This window comes from Capricornis sumatraensis, chromosome 4 (assembly GCF_032405125.1).
Source record: "Capricornis sumatraensis isolate serow.1 chromosome 4, serow.2, whole genome shotgun sequence".
Lineage (NCBI taxonomy): Eukaryota > Metazoa > Chordata > Mammalia > Artiodactyla > Bovidae > Capricornis > Capricornis sumatraensis.
The window spans coordinates 50,114,209-50,122,161 of NC_091072.1; positions in this window are offsets into that span (position 1 = coordinate 50,114,209).

Consider the following 7,953-nt stretch of genomic DNA (forward strand, 5'->3'; position numbering starts at 1 on the left):
AAAACAATTTAATATTCGACTTTGATAAGTTACAGATACATGTTGCAATCCCTAGCATAACACTAAAGAGGATGTAAATTCTAAGTTAACTGGATGAGAGGAATGGAAAAAATACAAGTGTCAATCGAAAGAAGAAAAGATATACAGGGCTATCAGGACAAATAGAAATGAACACCATAAAATGGTAGATTTAAATCCAAGGAGATCAGAAATTATATTAAAGATAAATGTTAAGGGCTTCCCCGGTAGTCCAGAGGTTAAGAATCCACCTTGCAACGCAAGGGACACAGGTTCGATCCTGGTCTGGGAAGATCCCACTTGCCTCAGAGCAGCTAAGCCCGTGTGCCACAACTACTGAGCTCACACTTTGGAGCGCACGAGTGGCAACTACTGAGCCCGTGTGCCACGACTACTGAAGCGGCGCGCCTAGAGCCTGTGCTCTACAACGTGAGCAATAAGGAGCTTGCGCGCCGCAAAGGAGAGCCGTCTTCACTCACTGCAACGAGAGAAAGCCTGCGTGCGGCATGAAGACCCAGCGCAGCCAAAAATAAAAGAAACAGATAAGTACATCTTTTAAGAAAGATAAATGCTAAATGCTACAGTTAAAAGATGGCTTATTGGACTGAATTGTTTTTCTTAATGCTATATACAGGAGAAATGTAGACAAAATGTAAAGGATGAAAAAGAATTTGCAAACATTTACAAAAAAATTCATTCATCTTAATGCCTAAGTAAGTAGATTTTAAGGAAAACAAGCATTATAAGAGATAAACAGGAAACTTTTTTGTTGGCCGATGACTATATATATCCATAAAATGACTAAAATTAAGGAGGAAAGCAAAAGAGAATATGGAAACATGAGAATTCTCATATATTCCAAGAAAGCAGAAACAAGTACATTTGGAAGACAGTCTAGTATCATTTACTACAGATAAAGACATGCATATTTGCTATGGACTGCATATTTGCTTTCCCCTAAAATTCATATGCTCATGTCTTAACCCAAATGTAATGGTATTAGAAGGTGGGTCCTTTGGGAAATAATAAGGTCATGAGGGCAAAATCCTCATAGTGGGGTTAGTGACCTTTGTAAGAAGAGAGACAGGAGGGAGCTTGCTTCCTCTCTCTGCTCTCTGCCCCGTGAGGACATAGCAAGAAGATGGCCACTGGCAAACGAGGAAGTGAGCTCTCCCTAGACGCTGGACCTGGTGGCACCCTGATCTTGGACTTTCCAGCTCTCAGAACTGTGAAAGATGCTTGTTGTTCCAGTCACCCAGTCTGTGGTGATTTGTTATAGTGGCTCAAACTAAGACAATATGTATGCATGCAGAAAATTATATACATATGCATCAGGATTCATATATTCAATACAATAATGTTCATGGTAGCATTATTCACAATTTTCCCAAACTGAGAACTCCCAAATTTTCATGGCATTAGAAAATAATAAGAAAACTCATAAAACAGAGTTCAGTTCAGTTCAGTCCTCAGTCTTGTCCGACTCTTTGCAACCCCATGAATCGCAGCACGCCAGGCCTCCCTGTCTGTCACCGACTCCCAGAGTTCACTCAGACTCACGTCCATCGAGTCTGTGATGCCATCCAGCCATCTCATCCTCTGTCATCCCCTTCTCCTCCTGCCCCCAATCCCTCCCAGCATCAGAGTCTTTTCCAATGAGTCAACTCTTCACATGAGGTGGCCAAAGTACTGGAGTTTCAGCTTTAGCATCATTCCTTCCAAAGAAATCCCAGGGCTGATCTCCTTCAGAATGGACTGGTTGGATCTCCTTGCAGTCCAAGGGACTCTCAAGAGTCTTCTCCAACACCACAGTTCAAAAGCATCAGTTAAGCACTCAGCCTTCTTCACAGTCCAACTCTCACATCCATACATGACCACTGGAAAAACCATAGCCTTGACTAGATGGACCTTAGTCAGCAAAGTAATGTCTCTGCTTTTGAATATGCTATCTAGGTTGGTCATAACTTTCCTTCCAAGGAGTAAGAATCTTTTAATTTCAGAGTAGTATAAAGCAATTAAAATTAATAAATTGTTACACACAATATGAAAAACTCACAAATGTCTTACAAATCTAATTTTTAGCTAAAGATACCAGACATATAAGAATGCATGATTTCTGGAAACATACATTGCCATATGTAAAACAGACAGCCAATGGGGGGAAAAAGACTATCTCAGTTAAAAGACAATAATATTGAATTTATTAACATCATAAATGTAGAACCTTATTTAAGTTCAGCTTATCAATCTATTATTTTAATTATGAATCTTCCAAATTTCAAGCAATTATTTTCAGGAGGTTTTTGTAACTTTATTAAATCCCCTTTATGTTTGAAACTGCTACCATAATAAATTTATCATACCTGGCTCCCTTTATAAGCATTTCATGTATTTGCCTAACTCCAAACACCTTCCAAGTACTTAAGTAATTCTTATTTAACCAAGGTTGATAAATCTAACCAATAAAACTTAAGATAATATGTATCTTGTTATCTTAACTATTCCAATATTATTTATAAGCTTAATAAAGTTTCATTTAAAAATTTTTAAAAAGCAGTGCATATTGTCATTTGAAAGTCATCATTACTAAATTATAACATTTAGAAATACATATGTGGATGAGAAAACTTTAAAGAAAAGCAAGGAAGTGATACTATAAAGTCAGGATAATGATATCTCTGTGAAGGAGGAATAAAGGAGGTCATAACCAGATAAGAGGTTAAGGAACTTCTCAGATGCTGGCAACATTCTATTTCTTGACCTGCTGCTGCTGCTGCTGAGTTGCTCCAGTTGTGTCTGACTCTGGGCAACCCCTAGGTGGTAGTTAAACAGACAATCATTTTGCAATAATTCACTGGGATGTACATTTTTAGCTGTTTTGCATTTTATTCTGTTTCTGTATGTGTGCTTTAGTTTATTATTTTTAAATAAACATATAAATAAAAGCCTTTGAGAATGTGTAGCCTTACCAAGGTAAGTCCATGTGATCTGGACTAGGTCAGTGGTCAGTCGATTTAAAGTTCATTAATATAAAAATTGGGTTCCCTGGTGGCTCAGAGGGTAAAGCATCTGCCTGCAATGTGGGAGACCTGGGTTTGATAATATAATAATAATATAAAAATTATTTAAATAAAGATGCTTCCATACCCAGAACATTTAATTTTCAGCTAAAATTACATGCAATTCTACTCCTAGGTATTTGAAAGTGAAAGTGTTAGTCATTCAGTTGAGTCTGACTCTTGTAACCCTATGGACTGTAGCCCGCCAGGCTCCTCTGTCCATGGGATTCTCCAGGCAAGAATACTGGAGTGGGTTGCCATTTCCTTCACCAGGGCATCTTCCCAACCGAGGGATCAAACCTGGGTCCCTTGCATTTCAGGCAGATTCTTTACCATCTGAGCCACAAGGGAAGCTCATGCATGGTATACATGTCAATAAACTTCTGTTTGTTTTGTCCTGTTAATCTAAGTTTTGTCAGACATGGTTCATCCTGCTGAGGTAAAGAGAACGTAGGAGAATAGAAAGTGAAAGTGAAAGTGAAATCGTGTTCAACTCTTTGTGACCCCGTGGACTGTAGCCCACCAGGCTCCTCTGTCCATGGGATTCTCCAGGCAAGAATATTGGAGTGGGTTGCCATTTCCTTCTCCAGGGGATCTTCCCAACCCAGGGAGTGAACCCTGTGTCTCCCACATTGCAGGTAGACCCTTTCCCAAGAGAGGCACCAGGGAAGCCAGGGAACCATAACCCTAACCCTAATGGGAAGCCTAGGTATTTATTCAAAATAAATAAAAACATATGTCCATACAAAGACTTATATAAGGACATTCATGGCCATTTTATTCACAATAGCCCCAAACTAGAAAAATACAAATACACATCAACACAATTTGCAATATATCTCTACAATATATTGACAAATGATCATGGTGTATCTATTTAAAGAAACACTAGTCTGTAATATAAAGGACTTTTTCCTGATTTGCCTGACCACATGAGTGAAACCAGCGATATGCTGATAGCTGACTCTTCAGGGTAGAAAAAAGCCCAATTCCTACTGTTTACCAATTTCAATAATGTAAATATCCCCACTTAAATATTCCCATTTCAAGCTGACAGTGATTGCCGGTTGGGAAGAGACTCCACTGACTCTCACAACCTAGTTTGAGCTGCCTTATAACCGGTTGAGTCTCACACACATTATGCCAAGGAAAAGAAAGCAGACTCAAAAGAATACATATTATATGATTTCATTCATATGAAGTTCTTAAACACTAAAGTGAGAAAAAGAAATCAGAAAAGTGGTCATATCTGGGGAGGGGCATTCCCTGGGCAGGGGCATGAGGAAAGAGGCATGGCGGAGATAGAAATGTTCTCAACTGTGATAAGCATGTATATAACAAAAGTCTACTTGTTAAAACTGTACACACTTGTAAGATCTGTGCATTTCAAAGCATATAAAGTTTACCTCAAAAACAAATAAATAAATAAAAGGAACCAAGGAAAAACGATGGGATTAATTGAGTTAGGAGAAGTAGGTGAAAGGCAGAAAGTTGGTAACTACCGGATCTGCATGAGGGGTATATGGAGGTTACGTTACTGTGTTTACTTTGCATATGGTAAGTTTTCCTGCAATGAAAAACTTAAAAATGACACATATAGAGATAAACATAAATACATCCAGTTTTGTAAACTTGCCTCATCTTTGATTATAGGGCTTGAGTTTTGCTTTGTCTTTGTTGTGTAAACTGCTCCACACATGTCTAGTTGTTTTACCTTAAGACAAAGACCCATGTAAAGCCATTATTGTACATAATTCTAGATTGTTCTGATTTTCCCTACATACAGTTTTCCCCTTTAGCAATTATCTTATCCATACTTAATTGACAGATTTTTTTAAAGCCACCTAAATATATTGTGCCTTTCCACAACATAAAATTCTAGTTGCCATAAAATCAATATGCCCCTTTCTTTTTGCATTCACATTTCACCAATCATAATTTTCAAAGTTATGTAAGTAAAATAATAGCATACCTGGCACATAAAGGTTTGGAAACGAAGACAACCTCAAGTCACTAACCTCGGGCAAGCAAACAGCAACTTAACTGACATACAGGGGTACCAGAGTGCACCAGAACACTCCTTCCCACTTCTCAGGTTTACCGGGTTAACTGGCACTCTCTACACCCTCTTTTAAATACAAAATCGGATGCATACGGCTATTTGATTTCTAGACTCTTTCCATGAAATTTAAGACTCCCAAGTTGCCTGAATAATATACAATGATATATTTCAACCATTGCTGACTGTGTATGTATATCATGTGTATCATATTACCTATTGCAGAATATGTTTTAAGCTCTTATTTACACATATTTTGGCCTTTCATAGTAGTCGTTCTACCCAGCAGTGACATTTGACAACAGAAAGATACACTAATGCCTTATAAACTTGGAATCTCTGCATAAGACATGCCACCAAACTCCCCCAACAGTCTGAAGAAGGGTAGATGCGAAAGAGGACAATACACTTTATAATGTAGTGAATATGAAGTTCTAGAAAACTAACACAAAATGAAACAAATCAGAAGAGTCGCTCGGGGAATGGTGAGCAGTTTATTGAGGAGTATGAGTCAATTTTAAATGTATACACAGGGGCATTCACCCTTGGAAACAGAACCTTTAGACCGACAATCTTATTATACATGCATAAGAATGGGAGAAAGGAAGAAAGAAAGCTGGGCACAGCTCTATTTTTCTGCTTATCTAGCCTGAACTCACCTTAGACAGAAGGTTCTTGTCTGCTGCACTGTTTTACTTCCTGGAGAGGAAGTTAGAATATGAATAAAGAATGATTTTTTTGTTCTGTAAGAGACTACAGTCAGATGTACTCTGGCCAATGGATATCCTTCAGTGGCTAACAATGGGCCTTCCTCTCAGTCCTTTGAAAGTCAAGAGAGCAGAGAGAATGGCAACTCGGTGATGGACAGGAATAGCTCTGCGCACCTGCATGGGCTGGCCTTGGAGGCCCATAGCGCCATTCAGGTGTACCTTTCAGAAAATCTAGGTAATATGACCTTCTCCATCTCTCTCAAGGTTAAGAATACTTAATTTCATATATAATCAGAATAATAGCAATTCTTTATAGCACTTTTAATTGGCACCAGGAAATAATAGCTTCACATGGATTATCTCATTTAACCTTCCCCCAAATCCTGTATGTGAGATGCCATTATTATCTATGGTTTTTTAAAATGGGGAAAAGTAGCTCAGATAGTTTAAATAACTAAACCAAGAGTGCCTAGCTAATAGAGGTAGAGCCTGGATTCCAATCCATGCAATCTGACTCCAGAGTGCCTATTATTAACTACAGACAAGTAAATTGATGAACGTGCTGCAAGGAGCCAGGGGAAGTGTCAGCAAAGTAGGATTCTCCTTCTTTGATTCCCCTTAGACTCAGTATTAAGTAGAAAGTAAAAGAGGCAGCTGATGAATCCTGGCCAGAATTTGCCCAGTGATGCAAAGTCTCCAAACGATGATGCAAATAAAAGTACTGTGATTGCTGTCCTGAGAAATTAGCAGAGGAATTTTTAAATCACAGGATTAAAAATCAAGACGATTAACAAGAGTGTAGCAAAGGAAGGGAAAGAGAGAGAGGCGAGGTCTGAATCTGTTAGCAGCATTCTCCTGTATTTTAGAACATTACATTTTTGCTCTGTGTGCATGCTGTCATTTAAGTTGTGTCTGACTCTTTGCGACCCTGTGGACTGTGTAGCCTGCCAGGCTCCTCTGTCCATGGGATTCTTCAGGTGAGAATACTGGAGTGGGTTGTCATTTCCTCCTTCAGGGGTTCTTACCGACCCAGGGATCAAACTCCCTCCTCTTAAGTCTCCTGCACTGGCAGGCAGGTTCTTTATCACTAGCGCTCCCCTGGAAGCCCATATTTTTACTCTAGTTTTATAGGGGAAAAAAAGCAAGGATATTCATGTGTACCATTTCATAGTCTTGTAGCTTATATCAGATGTGACTTATCAGAACTGAAGTGCCTCATTTAGTGTATACTGGGTCAATTTATCTTACAACGTTGATGTTTTCATTTTGCACAAATTCAAATGCATTTGCCTCCTGGCCCTGCAACAAAGTAACTGTTAACAGAAGTAAAACACATGCACATGTATAAGTGTTTATATAGATATAGTATATATATTTAAATTTCTATCTTATCAAAGTACACATTTCTGACAAGTTGGAAAGAACAGACCATATTCAGTCTATCACCAGCAAACACAATGTTCCATGACCCCTAAGATAAATAATAACAAGAACAAAAATTTCTCTGCAAAAAGTGACTTCTTGTTTATCGCCTTGAGATTCTTTTTCCAGGATCAAAGGTACACATATTATAAGAAGATAATGGCATAATTAGCCAGATGACAATTCTTCTTATCTTAGGACAAAGGATCCGATTCAGGGCTGTGACTCTGAGTTCTCCTTCCGTCTTAAGACTATCTCCGCTGCAGCATGGCTGGGAACAGAGGGTATGATGAAAGAAACTTTTCATGTGTTCATTCTACCTCTCCCTCCATTTCCCCCATTCTGCATGGAGGCGCCAACACCATCGCAGAGGCTGAACAAGACAACTGACACCTCTGATAGTTTGCTGCTAGGACTGCATCCAGGTTTTGAAAAGCCATTAGACACTAGAGATATGTATTCCAAAGTCCTGGAGAGTTCAAACTCTTTGATAAACTTGTAAAAATCTCAACTGAGTAGGAATAGGAAAAAGCATCTAGGTAACACTTACAGGAAGCTCCAGCTGATGGGGAATAAATGGGCTCTATACTCAGCAACAGCTGCAACAACAGAGGGCTGAGCCTTGATAGGTGGACATGCACGACACAAGCTGAGCTGGGGCCTGGAATTTCCCGAAATGAAATCT